A 15,626-nucleotide genomic window follows, 5' to 3' on the forward strand; every position below is an offset into this window, starting at 1 on the left:
ATATATATATATATATATATATATATATCTATACATGTGTGTGTGTGTGTTTGTGTGTGTGTGTGTATACATGTGTGTGTGTGTGTGTGTGTGTGTGTGTGTGTGTATATATATATATATATATATATATCTATATATATATCTATATATATCTACATATATATATATATATATATATATATATATATATATATATATATATATATATATATATATATATATATATATATCTTTATGTGCAAACATGAGTGTTGTATATACCTTCTCAAATGTATCCCACCACATTTATCTGATATGTGTACACTTAGATATAAAAACATGACTGATTCAACACTAGTTTCACTAACAAGTAGTAAACAGTTATAGTAGTCAAAGCAGTTGTTCACTACTATTCAGTACATGTACCGAATGATATATTTGAAAATGCAACAGACATTTTTTGCAGCTCAGAAGCTCAGATGGCTTAGTGGTTAAGTGCTGTGATTATAGTCTCTTTATTTAAATATGACCTGTATGAGACTATTACTGTCATATTGTCTGGTTTATTCAGTAGAAACCATACACATTTTTTATACTGCCAGGTGACATTTTACTCCTTTATATTTATTTGGTATAACTACTACAAGCAGGATTGTTACTCACCTGCCTCGTGACACAGCCTTTCCAACCTGCTGGCATGGGCTTCCTGGTTCACAGCCCGCTCAGCTGCAGTTGTAATGAAAATAGAGAAGCATTTATGCATACCTATCCATCACATACACAGGCTGGACTTTGGTAAACAGTTACTGCTATAAATACTTACACACTGCTGGGACATCTCCCCTCTCTCTTGCTTCTTGGACCCACTGCTCCAAGAGCTCGCTCTTCCTCTGTTTCAAGTCATCATAGTGGAGCTGGACCTGTCCCAGTCCAAGAGATATCAGTGGCACTGGTGAGATAATGGGGAAGAATTTCCCTGGCTTCCACTTTATATTTGGAGCCCTGGTACTGGTCCTACAGCAGTCTCATGTCATGTTCTTTTACCAGGAGTCCTACCATGACCTTGGACTTCTATATATGCCAGCACTGCACCCAAAAGCACATGCCTTCTCCAACACCTGCCATACTGCTTACAGTGGAGAGCTACAATCACCTATGAGCTGTATTCCTGCCTGCAGGGTTTAGATACGGCTGATTTCCTACCCTTTGTCATGATTGGATGGTTTTGAAAATGCTGAGATAAGCTAAGCTATGGGCAAACCTACTTAGCTAAGGTTGGCAGTGCTTAAAGGAGCAGGTCCAGCATTGCTTACCAATGGGCAAATCCACTTAGCTGGGCTATTCATTGCTTAGTATTCATATGTACACAATGCTTAGCATTGCTTATGTTTTATTATATTGGTCTAACACCTGTATGGGATTGATTCCTCATTCATTACATAATATAGATTTTTTTACCTTCCCTGACATCCCCCAATATGCTGTAATTAATTTATTCTTGTGTGACTATACTGTATGGGGCACTTGTGTTTATATGGGGGTTTCACTACTTTATTTCACTGACATCTCACATATGGGCCTAATACACCACTCTGGTTGAGAAAAATAAGTTACTTCCTACATAAATATACAAACAAATTACAATTGTAATGTTTACACATACAAAATAGAAATAGCTTTTGGTTAGGCTTGAACAGTGAATGACTACATGCAAGGTTACACTCTAACCACTTAACTATTGCACTTATACTTATGCTGGATGTCTATTGCTTTTTAACTTATCCTGCCATTTCAGCCAGGCTAAGTGTAGCTAAGCAATGGGCACACCCACACAGCGATGCTTAAACCTTATTGCATATCTCAAAAAAAAAATTATTTGTTGTGTTTTTTAATTTGTACCCTTCAGAATATCCATGCTAATGCTGAACCTGTTATTCTATCAACTTTCTGGCTTTGTAGGGACGATTGTCCCTTATGGCTTGGTCCAGATTCCTTACTCTGATGGGTTGGGAGGTGCGTGCTATGTGCTTATGCTAAACCTGTTATTCTATCAACTTTCTGGCTTTGTAGGGACAATTATCCCTTATGGCTTTGTCCAGATTTCTTACCCTGAAGGGTTGGGGGTGTTAAGAGCCTTTTTGCTTATTTTAAATTGGCATACAGCAACTTTAGTGTGCAGGGGGAGTGTGTATTGTGAGAGTACTGCTCTCAGACACACCCCCTGCACTCATACACAGACCCGTGTCCATTTTACATCATGGCAACATGCCTTCATACATATGCATGGAGCACTGCCATGCTGAACAGCCATAGTCGCTTCTGTGCAGGAATAAGTTATTCCTGCACGGACATTTGCTAAATCCGGGGGTTTGAATTAACCAAAAAGCATTTGATCACAATCATAAAGAACAGAAATGGCAGTTGTTAGACAACTTCAAGTCTGTAAATGCATTCATGTAACAATTAAAGAAGTAATAAAAAAGAAAGTGAATATTGACCTGAATAAAATAAACTCAGGGATTCAGAAAGATAAGGGCTACATTAAAAAGGTCTCAGACAAAAAACAAGCAGTGAAAACTAAATTAAAACTCCAGGCAGGCTAGAACTTACACTGAGTGACCTCTCAAACCTCTTGTATCAGAAGCATATGCAATATACGGAAATGACCTTTATGAACATCAAGTGTTTTAGTTATATGGTGATTCTGAATGCCCATGACTTATTACTTTTTCAATTAACCATTTCAGACCAATAAATTTAAACCTCACCAGCTGTGGATATACATATTTCAGCCTTGTTATAACATCATCTGTACAGCACAAGCAGAGTGTTTGACAAAGCATAACAAGCACAGGGCTATTATACCCAGCTAATGTCCATTACCATTAGGGCGACTGCAAAATATCCCAATTAACAAACTAAAACAAAGAGTGAGAAGGTCACACAGAAAAGACAATCAGTAAAAACTAAATGAAAACTCCAGCCAAGCTAGAACTTCCAATGAGTGACCTCTCAAACCTCTTGTATCAGAGGCATATGGGATATCTGCAAATGAAACGACACAAAAGACACGCAAGTGTGACATGGTGCATGGACTGAACCAAGTAAATCTGAAACACAAAAATAGTCCATCATCAAGGAGGATAGAGGAATATGTAATCCTTTATTGTGGCAACTCCAAAGATAAGAGCAAACCAGTTTTGGCAAAAGACTTCTTCAGTGCTATAATGCATTGAAGAAGGCTTTACTTTTGCCGAAACTGGTTTGCTCTTATCTTTGGAGTTGCCATAATAAAGGATTACATATTCCTTTAACCTCCTTGATGCTGGACTATTTTTGTGTTTCATATATGCAAATGACCCTTATGAACATCAGGTGTTTCAGCTATATGGTGATTCTGAATGCAGTGTAGTATCTTGTGATTCAGAAAGACACATTAGCCACAATGAGGAAAGACCTCATTATCAGCTAATTTGCATATCACTGAAATATTGCTGGCTACTACGAGTGCAGATCAGCACTTGCAGTGGCAGTCAAAAGTAGTGACAGCTGCATCATGCTGGCTCTCACAAGTACCCACTATTCACTCTACCATACAAAATGCCCACATTCACACACACACACACACACACACACACACACACACACACACACACACACACACACACACACACACACACTCCATAGCTGTTCCTTTGCTGTAGGAATATTCCCAATGACTAATTTTTCCAACCCTTATATATCACAGATGATTTCAGTTAGTCATTACTGTCAGACATTAAAGAGTCACAGTTTATATCCTTCATTACATCAATGGCAGTGCAAGAGCTGTTAGACTAGGTACTTTCTGTGTTTGTAGGAGGCTTAATTAAAATCCATTCCTGACTTTGTCTCACAATTAATTTTGGCTCTGTCTTGATGTCTGGTGCAATGAGGCTGAGTGGTGTGCCTGCAGTTTTCTGCCCCCCCCCCCCATACATCACAAACTGCTGCAGGCATTGAATAATGTCTGAGATTCTCAATGTATATTTAAAAATGCTCCTGTTAGCTTAACAATTAGTACAGTGGGTAAGTACCAAGATTTACTGTGGTGAGCTTGCAGAGTTCAAATCCCCCAACTTGTTGCAGTTGACTTTCTCCTAATACTTGTTTGTTCATTACATCCCTAGAGTCTAGATGTGGTGCCAAGGGTTAATATTCTCTGTGAGGGGGTTGGGGTGGATGGGACAGTAGAGGGATAGAATCTGTTTTTGTGCCTTTTGACTGCACAACATTATTTTAATTTTTAATTAATTGCTTTTACACTATATAGAGTGCCCCATTGTGTTATATACACTGTATAGTGTTTCCCCCAATTCACATCTTCAGTGTTTTCCCTGGAGTCAGCTGTTTTCCCATGTATCCACATAGATGGCACATGAAGTTATTTTTGGTATCCAGTGTTTCCCATTGTTCCTGATATGGGTAAGTGCCATTATGGCACGAGATGTTATCCGAGGTGTCTAATGCTCCCATGACCCACTATTGTGTTCTCCTTTAATGCTTACAGTTAGTTAACCCTGATGTCTAGTGTTTCTTCTACCCACATAATTAGAGTGATCTCTGGTATCTAGAGTTTTCCCTCCATTCCCCATTATGTGTAAATGCTGTAATAAGAAGTTTTCCCTGGTGTCAAGTGTTTCCTCCTGTCCTAGATGGTTAGTGTAATCCCTGCTGTCCAGTGTTTCCCACAACCCATGTCATTACAGTTATTCCTGTTGTCTAGCATTCCTCTTACCTACAGTTAGAGTAATCCTTGGTGGCTAGTGTTCCCCTCTGTCCCAATGTTGCAGGCTTTGCTTGTTAGTCTAGGGGTGAGTGGATGTGCGATGGTCATCTCAACCCCCACACAAACACAACACCTCCCCACCTGCCCACCTGATCTCACACACACACACACACACACACACACACACACACACACACACACACACACACACACACACACACACACACACACACACACACACACACACACACACACATATACACACACTCATCCATTCGTTCATATACATACAAACACCAACACAGACCAAACTACCTTATCCTCTCACTAATCCCCTTACTGCTATGTCCTAGTCAGATACACAGTCACACATACACTCACATATATGCCCATACATGTAGGCCCTCACATGCACTCATGTACACACACAACCAAACACTGCATGACCAGTAAACTCCCCAGCACTTACCTCTACTGTTATGGATGAACACAGACTTCTGTCTCGACTGTGTAAATTCCTTACTGCAGGCAGCAATTAGGGGTGACCACATGGCTAATTAGCATATGCCTCTCCCCTAGACAACCTCATTAGCATTTAGCACAGCAGCAGAGGCAGCAAACCATGGAGTTGCATACTTTCATGTTGTAGCACCATTATAGGACTGTCTCTGAATCCGAAATGGTTACTGAGAATATACACCTTGAGGTAACCTTTCTGAATCAGTTCAAAGTGTTTTAACTAGAAACAAAGAAAATGAACTACTTGCCATGTATCATATGTGAACTGTCAAATTAAAAGTTGCAGACCTTTTCATGCTTTATGAGTATAAAAGACATTTTTTTCCCCTGAAAAACGTTCCATATTCCTTAAACAACTCAAGGGAAGACTAATATTTTAAAAAATCAATTACTTGTATTCCATTGATTGCTACTTCACATATAAAGAATTTAATAAATAATGATATTTAAATTGCACACAGTGCATCAGAAAATATTTCCCCATCAGTTCAGGAGTAACCATAAGGCAGGAAAATCAAAGAGCTTATTTACGTGAATAGAAATAGTATTGCATAAATTGTTGATTGTGTATGCTTGAATCATTTTGGATAATCACAGCTGTTACAAACAAAGGTATTGCTGATTAAAGCTGTCTGCCTGAAAGTGACCTTTTTCACAAATTACTTCATAGGTGGCATAAGATTGTTTGTATCTTTCGACTTTTCCCAGTTAGGGGTCATCACAGCGGAACTCCGGTCCGCTAATGATTGGTAGTTGATTTTTACATGCTGAGTTACCAGCCCTGATGCACCAACCTTCAACGAAGGTACGCCTATTCACGGAAGTCTCCATGCAGAAGACGCTCTAGCTGAGAATCGAACTGGACAGTGTCTTATTGTGAGGTGACAACGCTACCGCAGCACCACCACCACAGATAAAGGTAGCATAAGATACAAACTTGAAATTTAACAAGCAAGTGAAATGATCAGACCATTTAGTTAATATTTGAATGTCTTGATTTAGATGCATTGATGCATTCTGCTTCACCATATGTAGCTTAGTAAATAGTTCCGACGTTGTAAAGGAATGTCAATCATAACTTGACTTGTTTTTGTTTTTTTTTTTTTTTTTTTTGTAATGGTGATTACTAAGATAGCTCTAGTAGAAATTATATACCTTTCACTGGCTGTAGACCCTAGGGATCTACATGTCTTTTTCACTGAGATATTTAGCTGCAAAAATATGACAGACCTGCTTCTTGCAAAAGTATTTTTTTTTCCAAAACCAGTTTCAGTTTATCCTATGGTCAGCTTGCCCCCGAATCAGGCTGCAATGGTTTTCACAAGACTTTAACTTTAAACAGCTTCTCAACACGCAATAAAATCCACATATTTAACTAAAGTAACTTAATGCACTATATCATCATATTTCTTTTTCTAAAACAAATTTTCTTGTATTGCTCAACCCACTCCATTTAGCAAATGAGGATCATACTGGTAATTCCCAGTTAAACAGAGAAACTGGGATCCTAAGCATGCCAGCTACTGAGTCAGCAGCTTGCTGTAAGCAAATATTTCGACTCATCTGCCTGTTAGCCCTACCCTTATTGATTTAGACATTTGCCAGTAAATTCTGAGGCTGCCCAGAGTTGAGCAGCTTGACTCAACAATAACTATATCCATTTGTTAAATGGGTAAGCCCACTAGACACACTGTCCTTTTTTAGGGTTGATCATACCTCTCAACCTTTTAGTTCAAGAAAACTGGACAAAAGTAAAAGTAATGGGGGATAAAGACATAAAGAATATGGACATATTTTAAATATTACTCTTTTAAACTTACAATGTTGTCAGAATAATCAATTTTACATTGGCATGCATTTTCTGAAGCATGAAGTCTGAAAATCAAATGTCTGTCATTGTTTAGTGGTCAGTCCACAATGATTTTCCAAAAAACATAAATTTTATGAGGAACAAACCAAAAATATATGCATTCTGTGAAAATCTGGACAGTTGAGATATATGGGTGTGATCCAGGAGCAATGTCTGTTTATGTGACTCACTCAAGGTCAGACAGCAGATACATGAGGACTGAAGAAATCAAAACCTGCACCACAAAAGATGTAGTTCACAGCCTTAACCCTCTTCGCCAACTGCTAAACTCAGCAGAGTAGCCAGTTTGGGAGCAATACTTGACTCAATCTTTAGCTAAAATATCATTCCAGGTGACTGTTCCTTTATCTCCATCCACAATGTTAATCTATAGGTGTGTTTCTTTTTTCCTCTTTCCCTCTCCACATTAGACCATTCCTTTCTTCCTATCCACGCTATCATGGTATAGGGAGCATTTCTTTGTCCCCCTTGCTGGGGGGTATTCCTTCCTTCCTATCCACATTATCATTCCAGGGAACATTCTGTCCTTCTTTCATCCCACTGGTATGTGAGACATCTCTCACCCTAGCACACCATCCTTAATTCATACCATAATCAATGTCATCACTTTAGGAGATATCAACTATCCTTTATCAATTTGGGACATCAGTATCCACAGTAGAGACACAGTCTGCACCCCACATTCTTTACTTGTAGGAGTGGAGGACTCAGTCCTTCTCCAAAAATCCTACCTGTTTTGTTTTTTTTTTACCACTGGCCACACTGTGAGAGTCTTATGAAATATATCTTTTTTTTCAAACCTTTCCTTCAGAGCATTCCTCCATGCTAGAGTAAACCTTTACATTTCATTCTTTCTCTTCTTCATTTCCCCCTGTCTTTTAATTGATCCTATTGGAATATCTTGCTAAGGCTTAACACTATAACCTACACTCATTCTTTTTCTTGAGACAAAAACTTAGCAATGCTTTGCCTGGATCAGTAGATAAATAAATACAATTATGCTGTATGGATATGTAATGAGTATATGTGTGGACAATTCTCTGTATTTATTGTCTTCAAAAGTAGTACTACATACTTAAAAATTCTGGTTATTACAGATATCTGTATATAAGGAAGAAAGCATCAGTGAAATTCCTTACATTACTTAATAGTACATAAGGGTCAGTATATATTGCCATGCAATCCTGACAGATACATTAGACATCAACCTCTTTCCCTAGTCTCACTGTACAAATTATTTTTATAGTCCATGAAGTTAGCCTTCCCTAGTCACACTGTATGATTTATTTTTAAATTCCATGAAATTAGCCTTCCCTAGTTTGTCTGAACAACTACTTTTTAATTCCATGAAGATAATCAGTACACCTGGCAAGATATTCCCCAGGATTCACGAAGCCTCCGTGTAAGAGTTATAACTCTTACACGGAGGCTGCAGTTAAACGGAGTGATGTCAGCATGCTCTGCATATTCATGAGAGCATGCTGAATCACACCTAAGTCGAACACGGTCCGTGTAAGACAGTAGGGGGCGTGTCCGTAAGCTGAGCCCTGCAAGCGGACACGCCCCCAGAAGTGTAAAAGTGCCCAAAGTAGACACCCACAACAGAGTCCACGGAAATGTGAATAAACACAACACAACACATGCCCCTACAGACTATTAAACATAAAACAATCTAAATGAACATGTCATATTTTTTTTAAATTGTAAAGATGTTTAACCGTGAGTGCGCTCGTTTGCGCGGGCGTGCCCGTAGCGCAGCTACAGTTAGCAGTCAATGGGAAAGCATATAAGAACTAAATATGCAAAATAAGCCAGGAAGCAATAGCACAGCAGTAGAGATGCCGGCTGCAGAGCAGGCATTCATGGTTCGAGCCCCCACAACACAAAATTTTTTTTTTTTGCAAAATAAGCAGGAAACAAGTCCCTGACACATATGTACACATAAAACCAGAATATATGTAAAATGCAATGAAATATCCCATTTATATTGAATAAATGTGAGCTAAGAAATGAATATAAACTGCCAGATGTGCCCATAGCTGAGCTACAGTACAACAGAGTGAGTGTATGTGCCCGTACATAAGCATTGGTCCAACTGGTGCAAACTGAGTGCCCGTAGCTGAGCAGTGGTTTACCATGCTAAATATATGTGCTCCTAACTGAGCTGAGCGGAATATGCGTGCCGATAGCCAAATGAGGCTTAAACCAGCTTACCCCATTTGCGGCGGAGCTGCGCACCGCAAACAAGCTAACCGACGGGCAACGGTGAGCAAGCCGTATCAAAACTGCCTTTACACAGACACACCCCTCAACATGTCTAGACAGTCATGAAAAATAAAATGCAGAGGACAGGATCGAACCCAGGATACTATACGCCATAGTCAAGATACAGAACCACTAAGCCATGACAGCAGTATCTAGAAATGCAATAGGGACAGTCACACCCCCTCCGGGCCCTGTACCGGGGGAAGGGGGATCTCCCCCCTTGAAATTTTCGGGGAACCATACCCCCCTTCCCACGGGGTGGGGAATTGGGCCCTTGTTACCCCCAGCCACACAGGGGGAAAACTAAAGGCATCCCCCCCAGCCCCCCCCGGGATGAAAAAAGTGGAACGCCAGGGGGGGGGAATATTCCACGGGCCATTGGGGGTATGGCCTGGAATCCAAATGCCCGAATTTGTCCCCCCACACTGTCTAACCGTGGCTTTTTTCTTGTTTTTAACCTCCCCAAACCCCCCAGTGTAAAACCCCTTCATAATAATTTGAAAAAAAAAAAAAGGGGCATTGTACCCAAAAAAATTATAAAGTCCCCATTGAAATGTTAGGGAATGGAACCATCAACCAAATTTCTGTAAAAATTTTATTGGCCAATTAGGGGGAATTTAAATGTAAAAAATTAAACTTTCCACTGTTGCCTAAAAATGGGATTGGGACCTCACCCTTGAACCCCCCAAGTTTTTTCCCTCATTTCCCTTTTGGACCCCTTTTACCACTTTCCTGTTTTTTTTTTCTTTCGGGGGTGTCAGAAAAAATTTTTAAGGGTTTGAATCAGGTGCCTTTGGGGATAACCCCGGGATGGACTCCGAAAAAGTAAATTTAAAACCTTTTAAAAGTGCCAGCCCTTTTTACATCCACTGTTCAAAAAAAAAAAACCTTGTGATCCCAACCCGGGATTAAATTGCCCCCCTTTGATATTTTAAAAAAAACATTTGCTAAATAAAATATATTAACGTGGAAGAATGAAAAGGGTATTTGTTAAAAAAAACAACTTTAAATAAAAACAAAACGGTTTTCCAAAAATTGTAAAAAAAACACCATGCTGTTAACATTAAATAAACCTACCCCTTGCGACAAACTCTACACAGGTAAGCACCCCATCCCCAAACCCTTCAAACCACCACCAAAAAAAAAATATGTACGGAAAACCGGGAACTTTAAAATAAAGTTCCTCAGCAAAAAAAATAACAGGGCTCATTTTGGGGTTTTTGGGGGGTTCATCAACTTGAAGTTTGAATTTCTGACACCCAGACTATTGAAAAAAGGGTTGATAGTATTGAAAATTATACAAAAGGGGGGGAAAATAAACAAATGATAAACCACCAATTTAATAATTAAAACCAAAATAGAACATAATGCAAGGGAGCCCCAAACCCCCTTTGGAAATGACAAACATGGCAAAAGGGTGTAAACACAAAAATTGGGATCGAAAGATTACCATGTGGAAAAAAGTGTAAAAAACAATCTATGTCCCAAGTAAATGAGAACCGAAAAGGGGAACCCCATGAATGCCCTTCCCATGGGGCAAAACGAGAATGAAAGGGGGGCCTGTAGAAAATAAATATAAAAGTAAGACCCAGGGCCAACCACACTGCAGCAAAACCCCCTGAATATAGAACTTTCCCAAAGGGGAATTTACGGGAAAAAAAAGCAAAGCAGCCCAAGTCAAGAATAGCGGAAACAAATGCAAAGGGGCAACTATTAATTTTTAGCAAAAGGCAAAAAAAGGGAAAGAAAAAACACACACACACTTAAAAAAGAATTTTTTTGGAGGCATAAAAGAGAAGGAAACGGGAAAAAGGGAGGAAGAACACAACACCCCTAAATATGAGGAGTAAAATTTACATCACAGTTGTACAGAAACCCTGGGAAATTTAAAAGGGGATCTCACACACCTTATTATAGAGTTCAAATACATAGAACTGCAACAGAAAAACTGGTCTGCTTACAAAGGGCAAACAATTTCAACCTGGGGGCATTCGAACCACAAAAGATTGACCCCAGTCCCCCCTTTTTTTCATTGCACCCTGGAAAGGAGAGCAACAGGCAAGAGAAAAAAAGAGAAAAAAAACTAAATTCAGCAGAAATAATTTTAAAACCACCCTGAAAGGAAACTGGGAAGGGACAGGGGACAGAGAAAGGCAGAGAAAGCATTGGCAAACAATAATGTAAAGAAACTAAAAAGGGTGACAACTGGAATAAGGCAGGCGACCAAGAAGAAGATGTGAAACGGGGAAATAAAGAAAATATAAGGTGTACATACTTTGATTAAGTCATTGCCTATCAATTTGTTTGATTGTAGGGAGGCCATGAAAAATTTAGGTTACACATTTTTTTAAGATTTTTTAAAAAGGGGGGGAAAATTTTTAATGTTCAACATATGGATATGTATGTATGTCAACATATGTATATGTATATATATATATATATATATATATATATATATATATATATATGTATATATATATATATATATATATATATATATATATATATATATATATATATATATATATATATATATATATATGATATGCATATATGTATACATACATAGAGAGAGAGATGTAGGAATACATAGACAGATGTCGATAGAATATTGTACCAACATATCTATGTAATGCACACATGCAGATATAGATATATGTAGATACATATACATAGACAGACTGATCTGACTACCTACAGGTATGATTATATATGATGACCTGCAACACAGCCTGTCCCACCCCCTCTGTCACTCACACCCCCTCTCTGCCCTCCACATCTATAGCAATATATGTACATCAATATATATATATGTGTATATGTATACGGACATATATATATATATATATATATATATATATATATATATATATATATATATATATACATATAGATATATCTATATACATATATATATATATATAGAGAGAGAGAGAGAGAGATGTATATAAAGTCTGAGTGAGGCACATGTGTACAGATGTATTGCAACAGGTGCCTGGTGACAAAGGCATGGAGTGAACACCAGTGTCAAATCCGGAGTATCATACCACATTCCAGATCACCTACACCAGTAACCACCAGATATGTGATTGGCCACCCACCACTGCATGTGTCAGGGGTGAGCAGGGTCAGACAATCTGTACAATAGTGGCCCCAATGATAGTCACAGTGGCACACTATCCCTGGAATACCTGCACATGGTATGTGTCCGCAGACATGGTGAGTCAGGTATGGACATGTAGGTCGGTGTACCCCCCACACCACATAATGGATGCCATGGTATGGACCTCACATGACAGCAACAGATATGGAGAAGGACACAGTGACATGTACAACACTGTGACAATGCACTCAAACACATTACCAATGCACAGTGACTGAAAACACCACAAAGTACACATATGCTACCCACATAGAGGTTACCACTCCCAGATTTACATATGGAGGTCACACCCATGACAGATGTCCAACAACCATAGTAACACCTCCCACCATCCACAACCTAAATGTCTGCTGTGTGTCGTCCGTGCCACTGCAATAGTGTGCACATGTGCAGGTAAGAGTTCCTTCTCACAGATAAGACACACCCTGCAATAAACCACACAGTGTTAAGAAGCAAGACTCCCCATGAGTACATGTCACACATACCCCTGCTGAATGTTAGTCAGATAGGTAATATGCCATATGAGTCACCCCGTGTAACTGTGTGATGGCAGCAGGTACCATCACACCACATGTGTCACAATGGTCAGGGTAGCAGAACAGTACGCTGCTGTAGACACAGGGGCAATAGCATATTGTATAGTATTGTATTGTAATGTAATGTATTGTGTTGTATTGTATTGGTATGGTGAGGTGCCTCCTTCATGGAGTGGAACCACTGCTGCTGTTTGCCAGTGTACAGGTACATATCCTGTAGTCAGGCTAGTGTTACATAGCACTTCTATATGTGTGTTTAGCTCCTGTCAGAGGTTATGTAGCATGCAACTGGGGATACCATCAGGTCCCATCCATGTTGTGTATTCTGCTGTCCTGCAGGTGTCTCTCACCTGGACATCTGTGATGACGGGGAGGTTACAGTCAGCTGGGATAACTATGCCTTATTACAGGGGAGAGGGTGGGGTGACACCTGCACTGAACCTGTCCACCACAATGTTGTCGATATCTGTGGTGTCAGTAAAATATGTGTTGTGTACTACCTATGGGCATAGAGGATGGCTCCTGACCAGGTTGCTAACATAACTGAAGAAGGCCTCCTGGTCATCTGTAGTGTCACTCTTGATTTCCCTCTCAACGTTGCCCATGTAGTCAGTATGATGGGAAATAGATCCTTACCAGTGCTGCTCAGACATGCCCTCCCTTCAGTGAATGATGCTCTGTCTTGCAGTAGCTTCCATCTTCTGTAATACAATCTGTCTATGGCTGGGATCCACCAGACAGGATGCTGTCCCTTTGTGGAGAGTGTCTTGGTCATATATGGGATTGCATGATCCATGCATTCTTGGAGATGTCTGTAGAAAGCAATTGTGTAGGGGTCAGCATTGTGGGTTGTATCTGCCACTGGCCCAGTGGGCTGTAAGGATACCATATCACTGTTACAAAGTGTAAAGTTTGTATCTGTAATGTTATGCACTATAGTCATCTGTGCTGGTGGTGGAGGTGGGATATGTATATCCAGGGCAATCAGTGTGTGGTCAGCCCACAGTAGTTGCCGATGTAGGCCATACAGTACCTAGATACAAACCCCCAGAGTGAGGAGGTGCTTCTGACCTGAATCGGTGTTCTGACTGCTGATGTTTGGTAGTATGTCGTATGGAGTCTGCCAGGTACTGTTGCACAGTTGCTGGCCGAGCACTGATACCTGGCCATCTACATGTGTATCCACCAATAGACAGACAGATGCTACATATGTGAGATATGTTGTATCATAACAGTCGAGTAGCATGTGTAGTATGTGTGCCAAAGTCTGCTGACATATATTGCTGATACCAGGTTATTTTCTTTCTCAGGTACATGTCCCACTCGCGGAACCCCACCTACTACACAGCTGAGGATGAGGAGATACACCAGAGCCTGGTGCGGGACTATGCAATACTCTTTTCCCGCACCAGCCAGAATCAGCAGGAGAGGGCTGCACTGTGGCAAGACCTTGTCCGTTGGGTAAATGATATAGGCACGCATAATAGGACATATGAGCAGGTACGACATCACTGCAGTGATTTAATCAGACATGTCCGTTAGCATGCGTCAGATATCCACAGGCAACAGGTCGCCACAGGTGGTGGGTGGCTACACATCCCCACTCAACAGACTGGAGGGACTACTCCTGAGTGTAGTGGCTCCAGTCCACCAGCAACAACAGCAGCAGACATGCATCATGATGGAGGCTGGAGCCACACAGCAGCAAGACAGTGAACGTGCAGATAATATGTCATATGTATAGTTGACTGTTGTGTACACTGGTAGTTAATGCATGTGTGAGGTGTGTCCTTGGTTTGTAGCTGTCACCATAGTATTTAATGTGCAAGTGTGATATCCTCAATATTAGCTGCTGACCTGTGAAAGGCGACTGTTGTACTCCTGACCTGTATCATACTCAGTAACAATGGCACAGTTGTGCCCACTGACATTAGTTTCTTCATGTCTGCAGGACCCTCTGGTATAACTGCAATGCAGCCCATCCATGCTGGTGAGTGTGTATTAACAATTCCTGTAATAGTGTTGATAGTAATAGTACTATTTGGCCCACTTAGTAGTGCTCTTTGTATGCATGTAGGTGTGTCTGTGTCTGTGTGTTGATATCATGCATACTGAGTACTGTACAATTGTGTGAAACTGTGTGCATGTGTGCATATGTGCACCTGTGCATGTGTGCACCTGTACACCTGTGCATGTGTGCATGTGTGCATGTGTGCATGTGTGCATGTGTGCACACAGTGCAGGTGTGCACATGTGCACGCATGTGCATGTGTGCACGCAGTGCACGCGGTGCATGTGCATGTGTGCACCTGTGCAGGTGTGCATGTGTGCATGTGTGCATGTGTGCATGTGTGCACCTGTGCAGGTGTGCATGTGTGCATGTGTGCATGTGTGCACCTGTGCATGTGTGCAGGTGAGCATGTGTGCACCTGTGCATGTGTGCATCGCTGGTAATGTGTAGACATTGTAAACTGTGTTTCCTGTTTCCTTCCCACAGGTTCTGTTGCTGCTCTGGTGTCATGTAGC

This window comes from Protopterus annectens, chromosome 5.part0, assembly GCF_019279795.1.
Source record: "Protopterus annectens isolate FY-2018-M chromosome 5.part0, PAN1.0, whole genome shotgun sequence".
Lineage (NCBI taxonomy): Eukaryota > Metazoa > Chordata > Ceratodontiformes > Protopteridae > Protopterus > Protopterus annectens.